The sequence below is a fragment of the Helianthus annuus genome, chromosome 7 (assembly GCF_002127325.2).
Source record: "Helianthus annuus cultivar XRQ/B chromosome 7, HanXRQr2.0-SUNRISE, whole genome shotgun sequence".
NCBI lineage: Eukaryota > Viridiplantae > Streptophyta > Magnoliopsida > Asterales > Asteraceae > Helianthus > Helianthus annuus.
In genome coordinates, this window is record NC_035439.2 from 97,081,975 (window position 1) to 97,101,105 (window position 19,131).

The 19,131-nt window shown below is 34.7% G+C and overlaps 1 long non-coding RNA gene and 1 pseudogene across 1 annotated transcript; both read left to right on the top strand.

Annotated features, from left to right (window-relative positions):
* Positions 1–2,098: 2,098 nt before the first annotated feature.
* Positions 2,099–10,825, top strand: LOC110905627. Its single transcript, XR_002573287.2, has 3 exons — positions 2,099–2,307; positions 2,389–2,490; positions 10,729–10,825. It is a non-coding gene; the product is annotated as an uncharacterized LOC110905627 (long non-coding RNA).
* Positions 10,826–14,752: 3,927 nt separating this feature from the next.
* Positions 14,753–16,438, top strand: LOC110944685 (annotated as a pseudogene).
* Positions 16,439–19,131: the final 2,693 nt, after the last annotated feature.

The following is a 19,131-nucleotide window of genomic DNA, read 5'->3' on the forward strand; positions in this document are numbered from 1 at the left end:
TAATTACAATTTGGTTGGTAATTTTAAGGTTTGGTAACGATACGTTGTTTGATAGAGGAGGGGGGGGGGCACTGGCTTCTGGTTTTCCTTAGGAGCGAATTAAAAGAGTAGAAGATGAATTACAAACTTGGTACATATGATAAGATTTTTTTATTTGATCTTTTTCAATAAGGTCACCAAAATTTTAGTTTTATAAAATTTAGAGGTTTGAGTAAATTTTATTTTTATAAAACTGATCTATATAAAAAAATTAGAAATTAATTTCTGTCTTTGTTTATAAACATCCTTCGCCTTAATAGAAAAATTAACTTAGTTAGTGGTTGGATGAAAATTTATAAAAATTATGTGACAAAGCTATTATTTTTTTCATATAAAAATTGCATGTATATTCTTTTTTATTATATATGTAACAAAGTTAATTAAATAAAAGAAATTTAAAAGAGTTTGAGTAAATTGCCAAAATCATCCCTGTGGTTTTATATTTGCCAGTTTCATCCAAATATCCTCAACTTAACAGAAAAAATAAACTAAGTTAGTGGTTTGAATGAAAATGGCAAAAAGTTACAAACGTTGGGGGCAATTGGTACAAAAGTGTCATTTTGGACGAAAATGGCAAAGCTGCCCAAACCTCAGGGACGATTTTGGCAATTAACTCTATATACAATATTAAAACATGTATTTTATGCCTGTTATAATCTATTATGTATGATATTGTAAAGCCCACATAAGCTCAATATGAGATATTAGAAGATAATTTGAAAAACTTAAGCATTATGCTTCACTTATTTTGACTTTTTATGTAATCAAACAGTAAGAAATATAAATAAAAAATAATAATATTTCTTTACCTATTTTGAGTCTTTATATAATGAAATAATAAGAAAAAAAATATAAAAATAATATTTCTTTTAAAAATAAATTAATTTCCCTCTTGATCGAAAAAGTTAAAATTCCGCCCCCAAATTCCCCATTTTAAGTTTTTTCTAAACCTAAATCAATTTCCCTCCATGGTTTACACTATACTTTCCCACCCCCAGTATTTCTATCTATATTCCTTCTCTAAACCTAAACCATAGGTGTTTGTTCCCACCACAACCACCACCGAACGCGAACCGACCATCGCACCAACGTGGACTACCACCACCACCGGCTTTCTATATCTCTATGTCCCCTGCATCACCATTCCTGACCGTTGATCACCCTTCGCTGCTGTAATCCGGACCTAGTGCCATGCCCCATTTACAATCTACTAGTCTGCTCCGATAATTTGTAAGGTTTTTCTCATTTTTCTGCACATGTACCAAAATTACCATTAAATCTCCTTCATGTTGTGATTATCGATGTTTTTGTCTAGTGCCATGGATCCTTGAAGTAGTTTGCTTTTTGATATATTTTTTTATAGCCTCTCATGTAATCTCGTTTAATTTGTAGTTTGATGGCTACATGAAGAAACGAAGGTGTAGTAAACCATTTTCTTGTTTTAGGTTTTATACTCTTAGTCTTTGTGTATGGAAAGGAACTCCTGTTGGGAGGCATGGTAGGTATTCGAAGAAATGTGCGAAAGAAATATCATGATTTTTTAATGATAGTATATTCAAATTTTTGTGTGAAAGAAATATCCTGATTTTTTTCATGATAGTATATGCAGATTTTTGTTACTGGAAGAGCAATCATTAATTCTTAATTCCATTTTTTACCTGCAGGAAGTTTGATTCATATAAATTCTTAAACTTTATTCATAGCTAATTTATTGTTAATCCAGTCCTTTTTTTAGGGGGGGGGGGTCTATTTCTAGATTTAGGTGGTGGATCTTCTTAACTGATGGCAAATTTTTAGATTTATTATGTAGATCTTGTTGATTTATAATTTGGGTTCAAACCAATGGGTTTCTAACTCGCCTTGCCAATGACTCACTGTCGGACTGGTTGATTGAGTTAGTCGCTCCCCAAAAACGGATGAAAACTTACTATAATTTTTTGACACTGGTTGTTTATTGTATTTTCTATAAAGTGATCTTTATATACTTGATTTCCTATTATATATATTATTGATCTTTATATACTTGATTTTCTATTATATATATTATAGAAAGAAATAAGAGCGTAGGTGCTTTGTCTTGAATGCCGGTCTGCAAGAGACCACACTCATATCTAACAATATTTAAAACTACCAAACACATACATACACTTTTATGTTGTACATGACTATTTTTTTTATGAATCTTAAGCTAGTTATGATCTAATGTCTGTAAGATGGGTGGTTTTGATGCTGGTTATGGCATATGGGAGTTCGAATAAGTCATGATTGGTGAGCTTTATATCTTAAACTTATTTGGATTTTTTTAGTTTGATTCCAATTTTGATTCATTATCTTATTATGGTTGAGTAGGTGGGGCCTGAAAAGGACCATGAGATGTGGTTTTTCGCTTAGTTCTACACCGCTAAAGAAGAAGAAGATGAAAATGTAAGAGTGATCTAAACAAAAGTTAATGTAAGTTCAATTTCATTTGAGTAATTTATGTCCTTGTGTGGTTTACATGTATAGAATTGTTAGCCGAATGTGTATCCATTGAATTACGATGTATATTCTTTGAATGTGATCATGTGATAATGAAGGATGTAGGATCGTGTTCCGACCCGAACGAGTCGATCAGAAGAGTTTTTACCCAAAACAAGAGGCGGAAACTAATGTTTCTGTGCAATCTCAGCCGTATTCACTTTAAACTATTGTTTTTATTGATCTGCAAACGTTTTACAAGCCTGACAACACTTCGGCAGCAATTCGTGGCTCACCGGAAGACAATTATTATGATTTCGCTCCAAGGAACACCTATATATAGTGTGCTAATTCCACTCGAACATACAAGATCATTACGAGCGGAATCACAAAGTTACACGTTTGAGCGAAATCAATATTTAGACACCACGAGTGGAATCAGGATCATATTGGGTTTCGCTCCAAATGACAAGTTTGTCGTTTGGAGCGGAATCACCTGTTTAAACATTTTTTCTTGGATTCCGTGTCTAACTCTCACTAACACTAATCTAGACTCGATACAAGACGTAGGCGACAGACAGATGCACCAACAAACTCCCCCTCGGATGTTGACGGAGTCTTCAGTGTCGAGTCTTCGGTTGTCAACCTTCAGTCTTTATCAATCTTTATCACCAACAAACTCTTCTCCCTCGAATGTTGAATCTTTAAACTTCATCAGCATCAGCAATTTTAGAATCAGAATCTGGCATTTTGTTCTTCAGACTCCCCCTCTCAATCTACTGGGATTGTAGTCTGGAAATCATAGATTCAGAATTCATTCCAAGATCGTGACTTGGCTCTTTTCCAGCTCAGGATATCTACATAATCTCTACCCAACACATAAGTTTCTCAAAGATTAAATCTTTAAAATTCAGAAACTATTGCAGAAAATATTCAAAATGATTTGTTCTCTGAAAACCTCTTGTAAACATAACATCTTCATACACTCTCTCCCAAACCTGTTCTTCATGTTTAGCACTTGAGATTTTGAAAATCAGCTTTCAACACCAGTTTGTCGAAAATATTTTTGAATTTTTCAAAATTTATGCTAAAACACACTAAAATCTTTTTGAATTTTTGAATAAAAGAAAATGCAGTAATGAAATATTTACAGACAATATTTTTGTGAGTTCGTGCAAGAGGATCATATCAGTTTTTGAGACACATCACCAACACTGTTAAGCTAGATTTCATTTTAAGTTCTAAACAATCACCTAGATTGTCAGTATGTTTGTCCTCTTAAATTTTCACACAAATTTCAACTGTTTCGAGATACGCTATTAGTGTCTTAATTACTTAAACTTATTCGTGTATCCCACCACTTGAATATACTCCCGTATCCAGATCCCAATATTCAGTCTTACAGGTGAGTATACCACAGATGACATCTATAAAGGGGTTAAATTGCGAGGGCCGTGAGAGCTCAGGTCGATACTTCCGTATACGCAGAGAGATGACGGCTTCGACTTTTGGTGTGTCCTCTTTAGAGGATCTTTTCTTCAACAGCATTGATTATCAATTTTATTGTTTAATCATTATTACTGAGGGCTTTTGCTGTGTTTCAAGCAATTAGCAGAAAGTATTATATGGGGACTAGGTCAGAATTTCCATTCAGCAGAAGTCCTGGTATAATACCCAGATATCACTGAGTATAAAGACCTAGTATCTCAGAAAGAGGGTCCTTTCAAACAAGATTTCGGGGGTTACCCATATATCCAAGAAATGTTCCCCATGAAATAAGCAAGTTTTGAAATTTAGGTTTATATCTCGTTACACTCTATTAAATGTATGAAAACCTACTGACACATCTGCAGTGAGATTGTTTATTACATTTCGACTTTACATTTCTTTAGCGTGTTGTGATAGTCCACTGATGTACTATCATTTCCTCTTTAATGCAACAGAACTCGTTTTTCATTTTATCATGTTTTTGGCTTTTTCAGATTTTCTAGTGTTTTTTGATTTTCTGAAAATTTCTTACTCCCCCTAAAATTCAAAAACATTTAACAAAATTGAAAACAAACTGTATAGAACATGACAACTGATATGAATCGCCTCAATTCTCCATCCTACTTGGCATAAACAATCAGAACTTCCCCTCACAACAAACTACTTTCCCATTAAGATTTCAAAACACTTAAGTTTGTTTTAATCAGAATGGTTTTTCCAGAAAATTAGTTTGTTTATCAACCACTAGTAGATTTGGGGTCTCTTCATCACTTTGTTTACCAGTACTTTTTAATGATAGTTAACTCAAGTTCAACTTAATGACCTTGATTAACCACTTGTAGGATCGAAAACCAAACATCTGCCACAAACCTTTTCAACCAATTATCATCTGTTGGTTGAATTCTCAAGGTGCCGATTCCTACTCCACACTTACCATCCTGGGAGTTCCGGCAATTCACACTTAATTTTAACAAACATTTTCAAGAATGATGCCGATTCATGCTACGCGATTACCAACTTGGGAGCTCCGGCAAGTCAGGCTTCTATTCAACAAAAAATATATCCACCCAAGCCTGACCAGCCTTGGGTGTAACTTTTTCAGTCTCATTTGGGGTTATATCATTCCTTTTGGCTTGATAAAACTCTTTTACCCCTTTAGCCTTCCCCTCAATCATTTTACCAAAAATGTTTTTCACAGCAGGGTTAAAGGCTTTTTCAACATCCAATTCTTTCTTTTTAGGAAAGAATTGATTTGAAATTTCAACTTTTCCGATTTTAGATTTGAAGTTTTTAGCATTCAGTGGTGGAAAATTCTCATCATCCACTGTCAAAACTGATTTTTCAATCTTTCCATCAACACGTGGCTCCTCTGATTTTATGGAATCAGATTCATCACCAGAACTGTTATCTGAACCTTTCACAACCCATTTTTGATTTTTCAAATTTTCTTTTCTTTTTAAAACATTCTTTGAACATTCTCCCACCTCAAAGGTTGAATTTTCAAAGCCTGTAAATTTTCGGGTTGAAAGTTTAGTTTTCTCAACAACTTTCTCTTTTAGTTTACCAGAGACTTCCTGTTTTGGTTTGAATGTTTTCGGACAATTCCTAGCAACATGACCAGCAGTTTTACACTGAAAACATGTTCTCGTTTCTATCTTCTTTTGAACAACATTCTTCTTCATGTCCTCTTGCTTCTTGGCAAGGAATTCTTGATTCGTCTGCTTTCTGAATGCTTGCTCTTTCTCAGCCTCTGTCGTTTTTCCTGAAACAAACACAGTTTTTGGTTTATAAACCTTTTCATTTTTATAATTTTTTGTTTGATTAAATCCAAGGCCTTTCTTTTTGAAATTACGATTATGGTTTGGTTTATTTTGGAAACTATAACCACAATTGTAACCCATTTTCTTGTTAATTCTTTGTTAATCTCTTGAAGTGTATTGTTTAGGTTTTCCAGAAAGATTTAAATCTTCTATTTCAGAAATATTAATTTCTGTGATTTTGAAAACCTTTTTTATCATATCAAATCTAACACTTCTTATTGGAAAACTCTCATCAGAATATAATTTGTCAGAATCTTTCAAAGTATATGCTACTTTGACCGGTTCATCATTCAAATTAGATTTTGATAGCAAAAATTCTTTATCATAAACCCGTTTGTCCTTTTTGATTGTTGGCTTTGACGCATCGGACTCAGACTTTGACTCGGGTTTTGACTCCGGTTTTGACTCCTCACTATCATCTTTATCCAACACCTGATCGACCACACTTTTTATCAACTTTGACTCGTGATCAGTGTCAGACGATGTGTATGTGACATCAATGTTTTCTGGCAACTTATCTGATGGCCCAGACTCCCATTGTAGATTAATTGCCTTTTTGACTCTTTCAGAATTTGGATTTCGAGGCTAATATCCATTTTCGACCGGGGGCGGACATCTGTTGTAGACCACACTTGGTTTCTTACCAGAAATTTTCACTTCGTCTTCTGTCACAGATTTCTTTTCTTCCAAAGTCTTTACTTCTTCAAATGTCTTCAATTCTTCTACAATCGGATAAATCTTGTCAACAACAAAAGTAGAACATGAGTAACTTTTTAATAAACTGTTTGACACATTCAGTTTCAATTCTTTGTGTTGCCAATTTCAATTCTAACTCAGCACACTTCTTTGTGTAGAAATTGACATCATCAAGCTATCTCATGTAAGCTCCTTTGAGTGTGTTCAATGCTACAGCTTGTTCACTGTTTGATTCAGTGTACTTGTTGATCTCCCTATTCAAAGTATCATATGATTCTTTCAATCTTTTAATGTTGTGTAACAGTTCATTGTTTTGCTTGATCAAAGAATCACAATTTAAGCACTTTTCAGGAACTTTGAATGCTTCAGTATCAATTTTGATTTCAAATTCCGGAACTTCTTTGACTGTTCTACTCAATTGAAACATCTCAGCTCTTCTCTTTTTCTCAGCTTCAGCTTCTGCTTTTAATCTTTCTTCTTCTTCTTCTTCTTCTTCTTCTTCTTCAATTTTTCTCCATTTTTCTTCTTCAGCTTCTCTGACTTTTCTGCATTTTTCTGCCCATTTCAGATCGTAAGCATTAGCAATAAAAGCTTTAACATTTGACATCTCTTTGGCCATGAATTCTTTGTCTGGGCAAAAATTGTCCCAACTAAAACCTTCAGCCAACTTTTTATCTTCTTGATCTGCCAAACACACTTTGCTTTCCATTGGAATATACTTATCCCAACTAAAATCACCATCTTTTCCTTGATTAACTAGACACGCTCTTTTTGAATCTTCAATCATACTTCTCCCATGTGCAGTTTGTGCCTGATGTGGTGCTTGTTGTTGTTGTTGATACGGCTGTGGTGTGACTTGATGATAAATCGCCTTTTTGTGGTAGTCGTTGTTTCCGAAAGGGTTTTGAGCTCCATTCGCTTCTCGATTTTGTGCATTCCCTTTTGAAATGCCCCTTTTCCCTGCAATGAAAACAAGTAACTTTAGACTTATCAAAACCTAAAGTTGAAATATGTGCCTCGCGAAAATCATCTCTGCCTGTAATTTGTTTGAATTTTTCAACCCGTCTCAACACAATAGCCATGCACCATTTAATATCCATCAATTCCATTTCTTCGGCATCGATTTGATCGTAATCCTCTTTCGTGAGCATTGGATTACCGATCCTCCCTACAACTAATCCTCCGTATGATTCAAGCACTGTAACCAACAAAGACATGTGGCTCTTAGCAACCTCCTCAGTATAATTCTGATCATTTTCAAGCTTTAAGGCAATGTTGCATTGAAGAACTTTGCCACTTTTTGTTGTAGTGAACTGAGGATCATATGTTGGAAATGAAGAGGATCATGTTGTGCTGCTCGATCCTTGGTATGGTTTTTCAGAAGAACCTTTTGCATTATAAGCTGTTTCAACCTTTGGAGAAAGATTTGTCTTTTCACTAATACCACTCTTGAAATACAGACTGATGTCTTGTTCTCCATCATAGTTCTTCATCCTGGCAATCTTTCGCTGCTCCATCTCTTGAGCTTCCAGGTGTTTGATGAACTCTCCCAGCGTTAGCTTTTTATATTCTTTTCTGTTGTTTCTCAGCATCATCAGAAAAGTTCCCCAGATTTCATGTGGTAGTGCATCTGCAAGTTTTTCAATCAATTCATCAGTATCCTTTTTAATGCCAAGTTTCGACACATTTCTCACCAAGTTACAATATCTTTCAATAATTTGCTTGGTGTTTTCAGATTTCAAACCCCGAAAAAGATCAAATTCTTTCTTCATGAGAGACATCTTGTTTTTAAGCATATCATCACTTCCTACAAATTTTGCTTCCAATTCAGTCCAGATCGAATAAACACTTCATGTTGAAGCAATATCAAAATGTCCTCTTTAATTGCTTGCTGAAGCAAACTCACCATCAATTTTTCATCTCTATACTTCTTTTTCTCATCAGCACTCATTTCTCTAATTGTTGTCTGAATACCATTTTTTGTGGGCCTTACATATGGTTCTTCAGTGTGATCCCATGCATCCAAATGATATGCCTCAACCCAGTTTCCAAAACGTTCAGACCATGCATTGTAATCATCAATATCCAAAAGCTTAGGCGGTTTCTGTGGTGTCCCCGTTTCATTCTCAAGCAATGCACTCTGAGTAATGTTCATTGGTCCAGCAAAGGCATTATAAAATTCGTTGTCCATTGTTCAGTTGTCCAAATGTTCACAAATTTCAAGTTTTGAGCGAAATCAGATTTGGAGCGGAATCACAATATGCCGTTCGAGCGGAATCTCTTTTGATGAGCTGCTGGAGCGGAATTAAGAACAAACTTTGGAGCAGAATTACCAACTATCTTTGAAGCGAAATCACTTGAACTTTTGGAGCGAAATCACTGTTCTGAGCGGAATCAACTTAAATCTTTGGAGCGGAATCAAGTTCTGAGCGGAATCAGGTGCTGATTTCGAGCGAAGTCACAATGACGTCATCATTTGCACGATCGTTTTAGAGCGGAACCCCACAAAATTTAAGTTTTACTTTGATTTTAATTCTAAAACTTTCAAGGATTTATCAAAACATGATTACCCGTGTTCTGTGAAAATTTGAGCCTGTTTTACCGTGAAAAATTTTCAAATTTTAAGAAGAAGGTGTAGAAAATCAGAAAACACAGCTGAAATGGCAAGAACTCTTCCTCCTGAGCTCTGATACCACTTGTAGGATCGTGTTCCGACCCGAACGAGTCGATCAGAAGAGTTTTTACCCAAAACAAGAGGCGGAAACTAATGTTTCGGTGCAATCTCAGCCGTATTCACTTTAAACTGTTGTTTTTATTGATCTGCAAACGTTTTACAAGCCTGACAACACTTCGGCAGCACTTCGTGGCTCACCGGAAGACAATTGTTATGATCGTTCCAAGGAACACCTATATATAGTGTGCTAATTCCGCTCGAACATACAAGATCATTACGAGCGGAATCACAAAGTTACACGTTTGAGCGAAATCAATATTTAGACACTACGAGCAATCAGGATCATATTGGGTTTCGCTCCAAATGACAAGTTTGTCATTTAGAGCGGAATCGCCTGTTTAAACATTTTTCTTGGATTCCGTGTCTAACTCTCACTAACACTAATCTAGACTCGATACAAGACGTAGGCGACAGACGGATGCACCAACAAAGGACTTATGTTTGCATATTGTTTACATCTTTACATAACTTGTGCTTCTGTGTTTGTGATCTTCCAAGTTGTATAATTCCAACCTTATATTCTTAATCGTATATGTTTATACAATTATAATTTATTTGAAAATTTGTGGATGACATAATGTTGGAATTTCTTATTCTAGACGAAATTTGGTTTGGTTGTGCTTAGGGGTGTAAATGAGTCGAGCTACTCGCAAGCAACTGGAGTCGAGCCCGAACTTGAAAAATTGACTACGAGCTTAGCTCAAGCTTTAGAAACAAATCTCAAACCGAGTCGCGCTCGAGCTTTCATAAGTTAAACGAACTCAAAAGCCTAGTCGAGTTCGAACTCTGCTCTGCTTGTTTGCACCCCTATTATGCTATAAAATTTCATAGCCTTGGTCTATATTAATAGTAGAATTGTTTGTCACTATGGTATCACAACTCAAAATTTGTTGGTTGGATTTTTGACATTTATGTGCATTTTGTAATATGTATAAACTGATTGATGTTGGGTTCAATCCCAAGCAAGGAGTAAATTAGGATTTATTAATGTAATTTAGGAGTATGTAATCATTGCCATTCAAGAAAATAAAATAAAATAAAATAATCTGATTGATGTTCAGTGAGAGGAAGTACAATGATTCAGTAGAGAGTTATAAACTTATAGCTACTTTTACTTTCTTTTTTCAATAATAATAAGGGAAGAACACTATGCGATAAGAATTAGTCACCATCTTCACAGTTTATGCAACTTCTCTTGTTCAAAACATGATCATTCAGGCCAAATCCAAGGTACCCATTTCATATTCTTTCTTGACATATAATAATTCATAATAGTCACTATTATAACGATATGAACGCGTTATATGTTAGGAACTTGTATATGGAATTGCTGTATAGGAAGTTTACTAATCTTTACTTTCATCAAAGTTTAAGTTTGGTTTAGTCTATGATGCACTAACGAAGGCTGATGTTTAGCTTTGAAGTTCTCCTATTCAGAAGGTTAATCTTACTTTCAATATTGTGTTATTATAACAAACTTGTTATATTTTGCAGAACTAGAAATGGATACTAGAGTTTTATGTGATGAAAGCTTGTTCAAAGCATAAGTTGAGGGCATTGTTCCTAGCTGATCTGTAGAAATTTAAGATACTACGTAAAAAGTAGTGATTTGAAGAAGTTTCATTAACTTGTACAAAAATTTGGGCTGGTTTGATTTTTTATGCTATTTGCTTTTGGAATACTTTTGACGTAGTTATTCAATGAACATAATATAATAGATACTGATTTTTGGATACTGAGACTACTTAAACATATTAACGAATGAAAATAAATGTTATCTGAGACTGATTTTTAGACTCTAAAGAAACATATTAAGGACTGAAATGATGTGGCATTAGAGACTAATTTTCATTCTTTGAAACATTTGTTAGGGACTAAATGGTTATGGAATCGCGAACCTAATGAAATGTATCAGAAACTAAACATACATAGTTTAAAGAACCAATTTTCAGTCCCTAAAGAAATGTGTCGGGGACTGAAATTTCATAGAATCAATGATTGATTTTTAGTCACATAAAAATATATCAGGGACTGAAACCATGTGGTACCGCCAAACTAATTTAGAATTGAATTTATATGTATCGGAGACTGGCCGTCAGTCTTTGTTGATGTAATACAACCGGGACTGATTTTTGGTTACTAATACCACTATCTAGTACTAGGTATCCGAGACTGGCTAGGGACTGGCAAATGAGTCTCTGATAACCATTCAGGACTGATTTTGATGTGTTAGATACTGATTTTTCAGTCTCTAATACTCATTTTTGTGTAGTGTTGTATTGTGTTTATATATCTGCTTCTATTGTTGGATTGTTCTATGAATGTTCAGTCTGTCCTGTCATCAAGTTTCTTAAACTCAAATGAAGTTTTTCTTTGTTAAGTATGAGAAGTGTTATATGCTACGTGCAGTTCAAGCTTCATGTTTTTCGATATGTTCAATAATTTGGTACAAGTTTTCTTGGTTTATTGAACCTCGTTTTGATAATAGAATATTGTATGTTCATTGTATGATCTAGTATTTTCAATCATGTTTAATTGGTTGATTTTCATGTAATATTCTATTTTTGTGGTTATATGGTCTTGTACTTTCATTAAGTATAAACCTGAAAATGTTGTTGTTTTTGTGTGGTATGATTAGTCAAACCATGTGGTTTGAGTGTTCTTTAATCTGTTGTTCTTTCAAGATTGTTCTTGATGTTTGTGTCTACCTAGCTATAAGATCTATATGTTGAGGGTCTTTGTCTTTTATGTTGTTAAATGTCTTTTATTCGCAGTCTTGATGTCTGCTTGTCTATGATCTTGTTTGTATGGTTAGTTTGAGCTGTATGGTTCATGTTTAACCGATGGTATTGTCAAGATTATTCTGTATTTGTGACAGCCTTGTATGTTATCTCTCATGAGATGTTTTTTGTGCAAAATATGTTATTTTGTGATTTTGTTTGGCTGTGTCTTATTGTCGTGTTATTCTTATCTTGTGTGTGAGATGTTATATCATTTGTTTTTTGGATAGGCTGAACCTCTTGCCAAATATGAAAGTGTACTACTTGTGTATCAGTGTTGGTATGAATCTTATGATTCTGTATTTCTTGAAAAATTGTAAAAGTTTTTCTAATCAAGTCAAATTAGACTTTGAGTTCTTCACAAGTATAGTCTTTCGGTCTTGGTCTCAAATTCTTAACAATCGTGTGATTTTTAGTTTAAATGATATAACTATGGTATTGTTGATGGACTGTGTGGTTCATTGTTCAATTTAGAATATGTTTTCTAGTTGTTTGTTATCTCACTTGTTTTGTATATGTATGAATCATGTGATTCGTTGTCTTTTCAGACTTTGTTCTTAGTTATGTAGTCTTTTTATGAATCTCTAGTTTGTCAGAAATGTTTCTAGAAGAGTTCTCTCAATTGTATTTTGTGTGTTGTCTTGTTCATTTAAAAGTTGTTTGTCGCTAAAAAAAAGATCTTTATTGAAACTTCTTGTGATTGTTGAGGATTTGATTCAAGTATGTGCTAGGTGATTCTGATTTACAAGATTTTCATGTCAGTTGTATTCTGGTTTAGTTGATCTGTTGATCTGAAAATTTTGTCTGTGTATGATATGTGTCTTGTTATCTTGCTAGCGTCTTTGTGTAGAAGATTGCTTCTCGAATTGTCTGTATATTTGTTTGATCAGTTTATGAGTATGATAAATGGTTTCAAATCTGGTGACTCTTATTTTAACAGAATTGTTCTGCATTATGTGATAACTTCTTGACTTAAATACTGTTAAAATTGTTTTCTGAATGTGATCTGTAAATCATATTGTCTGATTTGTCATATCTCATGGATTGTATAGGTCTAATGTGGTTTGTTTTCAAGATTGTTTCTTGAATGTATGTAATGTTAGCCTCCTTGTATTTTTTCTATTGTGTAAGAGATGTTTTTTTTCTAGTTATACAACTATGTGATTGTGTATTCTGCCAGAGTCTGTTTTGCTATCATTGTTTTGCTGACTGTCTGTTATAGAGAATTCTTTGATTTATTGTTGGTATTTGTGTTTTCTTCAAAGAATCTCTTGTCTCGTATTGTAGTTTGTCTGGATTCATAGCATGTCTGAGTTAGGATATTGGTTATAAGTATCCTACTGTTTGATTTGTTTCTTTATGATGTTGTGTATATTGCAGTGTATAGTTTTTTTTTGGTAAATTTTTTTGTGTTAATTGCCATTTACCTATTAAAGGTTAGTAAAAGTGTATCGGTTTATATAAATCATGAAAAATTACCACTAAAGATCAGTTGACAGTTGTGTTTACAAAGGTTTGAATTGTGTTCAGCATGATCTATTATGGTTTAAGTTAAGTCTAGTTGACGTGTGTTGTTTGAATCAAGGGGGATGTTAAAAATAATAGTGTTCATAGCACAAACATGTCAAGTGGGCTTATTATTCAACGTTGTTGGACTTATTTATTGGGCTTATGAGATGTATGGGCTGTCACATGAGTCCAGGTGTGTTTATATGTCTGTTACATTTGGTTTGAGTTGTTGCAACAGATTTGAAGAAGTTGGAAAGTATGAGGGGCTTTATAAAAAGTCTGGAGGATCACGTTCATCTTTAGCTTAACTTGTGGACTTAAGTGTAACATTCAAAAGGGGCCGCTATAATAGAGGAGGTTCTGGATTGTTCTTATTCATTCACCCTCATTCTCTCAACGATTCATCTTAAACACACACAATTCTCTCTGTCTGTTCAAGATTATCACTACATATTGTGAATCTTGTTCAGCCGTTAGTCCGTGTGTGGTTCTAGTTTCATTGAAGATCTGTTAAAGATCTCGTTGATTTATTGTAGATCTACGTGTTTTTGATCTTTCTGTATTGTTGGTTGTTTGTGTTATAGTTTTTCATACCATTTTGACAGCTTTTATAGACTCTCTAAAGCAATAATTCCCTCCCGCACATTATTACTTTCACTTTACCCTTTTGTTTCCACCTTTGAACAACCTTGGCTAAAAGAAGAAGCCAGCCCTACCTAAGAAACGTTGAACAACAACCTGCTCGGAAGCCCTAACTCTATTTTCATATTATTATAAGTTGTGTTGATAATTTTTCATCATACATTTCCTCTGTTAATGTTGTCTTTGAAGATCTGCACTCCACTAAAGGTCAGATTTCTTGTATGTACGTACACCATCCCAACTAAATTTTACTCTCTAACACACAACTAATTTTTCCTTATTTTGCTATCAAGATAAATGGTAGTGGCTTTCACCTCATTCCATCAACAGTACGACGTTTTTCTGAGCTTTAGATTTGAAAATACCGCCTCCCTACGCCACAGGTATACCAGCATCTGTTTTACAATCTCTGCCTTTTCTTTATGCTCTATATATATAGGACTCCCTGTCCCTCTGCGTTTTAACAGTTAATTACATCCTCCGAATGTTTCTAGGGTTCAGATTCGAACCAACCGACGAAGAACTTATGGTACATTACCTAAAGCCCAAAATTCAATCCTTCCCTTGCCTAATTATCCGATTGGTTCATGCATGAGGACAAACTGGCTAACCCTATTCAGGTAATAGTTTAAAATTAACGCTAAAGCAAGACCAGTTGTGAAAATAAAATGATAACCCAATTTCCAATTTGAAGCAGGGTGTGCAGAACTGGATGATCTGTAGGGTGTTTTTGAAGAACAAAGCACGAAATAATGCTGTGGAGAATGTAGAAGTGGTTCAAGTTCGGAACACAGGGGCGGTTTTTTATGTTCCAAGAGACTTTGATCTGAATTTCGATTTCGTTGGTTCATCAAGCACCGGCTCCAATGGAGTCACAGTAGCAGATGATCGGAACACAGGGGCGGTTTTTTATGTTCCAAGAGACTTTGATATGAATTTGGATGTCGTTGGTTCATCAAGCATCAGCTCCAATGGAGTCACAGTAGCAGATGATCGGAACACATGGGTGGCTTTTTATGTTCCAAGAGACTTTGATCTCAATTTGGATGTCGGTGGTTCATCAAGCACCGGCTCCAATGGAGTCACAGTAGCAGATGACCAGAACACAGGGGCGGTTTTTTATGTTCCAAGCGACTTTGATCTGAATTTGGATGTCGGTGGTTCATCAAGCACTGTGTAGAAAGGAACATACCTTATTTGGGAATATGTAGGGGATCACAAGTATTGAATGTAGCATGTGGAGGTACCCTTTATCAAGATATTCGGAAAGAATTGTTGAAAAACTTCCCGCCGGAGAAAAAAGTGGTTCATATGGATTACGATAACTATGATGGGCATAGGCATGGTGTAAAGATTGTTGAAGACACCCCTTTGTATCAATGGTTTGAAGAATCTTTACAACGGTTCAAGCCCATGGCGTATGCACCAGATGGTTTAATCGAAGGGTTTTATGATCCGGATGCTTATAATCCAGAAGAGGGTAAGTTTATAATGGGCTTACAGTTCCATCCTGAGCGAATGAGTTAGGCGAATTCAGACGAATTCGATTATCCTGGATGCACTGCTGCTTATAAGGTAAACACTTTATCCATTTTCAGTAGGTGAGACTTTTAAGTGATCGCGTATTGAATCAGTTGTGACATGGTTGCAGGAATTTGTGAAGGCGGTTGTAGCAAAAGAGAAACGTTATTGTTCGAAGCTTCTCGCTTGCAAGAAACCTATATGAAGGAGGCGATAATAATCGCCAACTTAAAGAGTCTGATCTCAAACCGGGAGCTGAGTTTCTTGAGGTATGATGAGTGGTTACCCACTGAACAATTTGATCTTAATTTTATTTACTTCGGTTAACTAACGATGGCGATTTTGAATCGGTTACAGTCAAATATAGCACTGAGTGTGCAGCAAGAGAACAGGCTGAAGCAAATGGGAGCAACAGTGAGGAATGCATCGTCATACATGGAGAGATTGAAGATGAATGAAGAAAGAGAGAAATTAGCAAGAGCTGTAATGGGGAAGATATCTTCTGATATGTTGGAGAAGAAGCAGCTTCAAAATGTTAGTGCCATTATGCTGTAGCAAGCTCAAAGAGCAGAAGTCTTGCAAGTGTGGTTACACTAAAAATCCAAAATTTTTCATGTATGTAAAGTCCCCAAATGCCCAAAAAAACAGTAAAAGCTTGCCACGTCACGATCTCTAAATGTAAAATGCGTTAATTATACATGTACTCGCAACATCGTGTGATATCTTGTTTAGTAAATAAAGAATGTTCAATATATTCTTGTTCTGTGTACTAAAAGGATTTTTAAAATGACAATTACAAGCAGACAATTATAATGTAGGTTGCTTATATTGACAACTAATTAATAAAACGGTTATCCCCAAGATTATCAAGAAAAAATTGTAAGTGATGATACATTGAACATAATGCATTGGCCATTGATGGCTTAAGTCATGTTACCGGAGTTTTTTGGTTTTAGATTATCAAGAAAAAATTGTAAGTGATTATCAAGAAAAAATTGTAAGTGATGATACTTGTTGACTATCAACAGGTATTTATTGTCACGCCGGGTCATTGTATCTTTTATACCCGATTGAGTTGGGTCATCAGATTTTTTTTTACTGGCTTAAGTCATGTTACCGGATTTTTTTGGTTTTAGAGTGTAGATTTAAATCTTTTTATTTGGTTTGTAAATTATAGTGCCTTTTTATCTGGTTCGTAACATCATTATTTTCAAACTTTTCATACAAATAATCGCTTACCAAACTAGTTAAAAACTAACAAAGTGACGCTAAATGTTATGGGATTTAGCATACTATTTAAATATGAATTCAACTAATCTAAAATATGTGCCAATACGCATGGGGTTGCTAAGTTACTTTTTGAGCTGCGGAGTTTTATTGTCACGCCGGGTCATTGTATCTTTTATACCGGATTGAGTTGGGTCATCAGATTTTTTTTTTACTAGCTTAAGTCCTGTTACCGGATTTTTTTTTTCTTTTTTTGGTTTTTGTGTATAGATTTAAATCTTTTTATTTGGTTTGTAAATTATAGTGCTTTTTTATCGGGTGCGTAACATCATTATTTTCAAACTTTTCATACAAATATGTGCCGATACGCAAATCAATTATAAAAAATTTCTAACGTAATTAACAAAGCTAAGTGATATTTAGTAAAACATGAGAATTCATATCACGCAATTGTTGAACAGCTTGAGGAGATCCATCCCTAGCACCAAACATCCAACAGAAGACCGATTGGCGATTGCGAGTATAAACCCTGCATAATATAACAAAATAAACTCCTACTCAAATCCAAATGAAATTCATATGAAAACCACCAGTAACAAATTTCATTTACAATTCAAAAATCAAGCCTCCGTTAATCAACAAATACCAAGTTTCATCTAAACATGAAGCAATCAAACAAGTTTCATCTAAATACTCAATCTAAATATTCAAGTAAAATTGAAAGACTTTAACATCTTACACTTCAAGTTTCAGTAAAGACTAAACATGAGAGACTAAATAAATAATCTAATAATCGTAATCAAGACATTTAACAAATTATCAAATCACTAACATTCAAACTTGAAGATAATCTATAGTTAACTTCTATCATCAAGTATGTCTTTCCCTAATAAGTGTTGTCCTTCTCGACAGGGCCGGCACTGAGAATTCATGTACCTTGTTTGAGCTCGAAAAAACGTGCCCTTGTGCTTTAACGAAATTGGGTATTGGGCTCACTAAAGGTCTAAACCTAATGCCAATGGGCTAATAACTAATCTAAACCATAAAAATAGTTTTGTAAGTGGGCCTATGTTGATGTTTGTATTAGTATACCCTATTAATTTATTTTTTTTTACATATACATATCGGATTTTTTTTTAAAATAATGTGCCCCTTCAAAATATCAGGCCCTGTCTGGTGGTCCTCCCCACTCACCCTCAAGGCCGGCCATGCTTCTCGAGATAAAATCATCCAAAGGTCCGACCAAACACAATCTCAAGAACATAAGTAGATATGATAGGTCAGGTAAAACTAAATATCAAAGGGTTTGTAGTCTAGCGACATCAAGGTGTGTACATAATGATGTTCTTTTCCAAGTTGTTTGAAGGTTATATAGTCCCATAATGCACAAACATGTAAATTTAAAAGTAAGATTAGATATAAAGGTTTTGTTATGGCAGATCAATAAGCAATCGATGAAATAGAAGCCACAAATTCAGGATGTGTTTAGCAATTTGATTGAACTACGAGGGTGTGAAGAGAAACAAGTAAAAGAGACGACTAGAAGAAAAACATTGTATTAAAGAGTCAACAAAGAGCATTGAAAACTAGGGCTGTAAACAAACCGAACGAACACAAATGAGGCCTTGTTCGTGTTCGTTCGTTAAGGAAATAAATGTGTTCACGAACGGTTCATGAACACTTACCGAACGAGATTTTATGTTCGTGTTCGTTCATTAAGGAAATGAGTGTGTTCACGAACGGTTCACGAACACAAATAAATTTGGCGAACGCGATGAAGGATAAAGATGGATGGCCTAGAGAGTAGCACTACAACTTGAATCCCTTATTGTGGAACGGAGGTAGATCATATACGTCGATGTGAATAATGAGAAAAGAAAGGGAAATGGTGCATAAACAAGGTGAAAGAGGGTTTCCTAGTTTAATTGTTAGGGTAATGATATAAATAAAAGTTTAATACTATAAAAAGTATAGATAAAATATATGAAAGTATAAAAATCTCTAATTAAAACACGAACATACGAACATAAACGAACGCAAATGAACGAATGTTCACGAACACCTTACCGAACGTTCACGAACACAATTGAACGAACAAGACCTTTGTTCATGTTCGTTCATTTAACTAATTGAACGGAATTTCTTGTTCATGTTCGTTCGTTTATTAAACGAACGAACGTAAACGAACTTCCCGTCGAACGGTTCACGAACTGTTCGC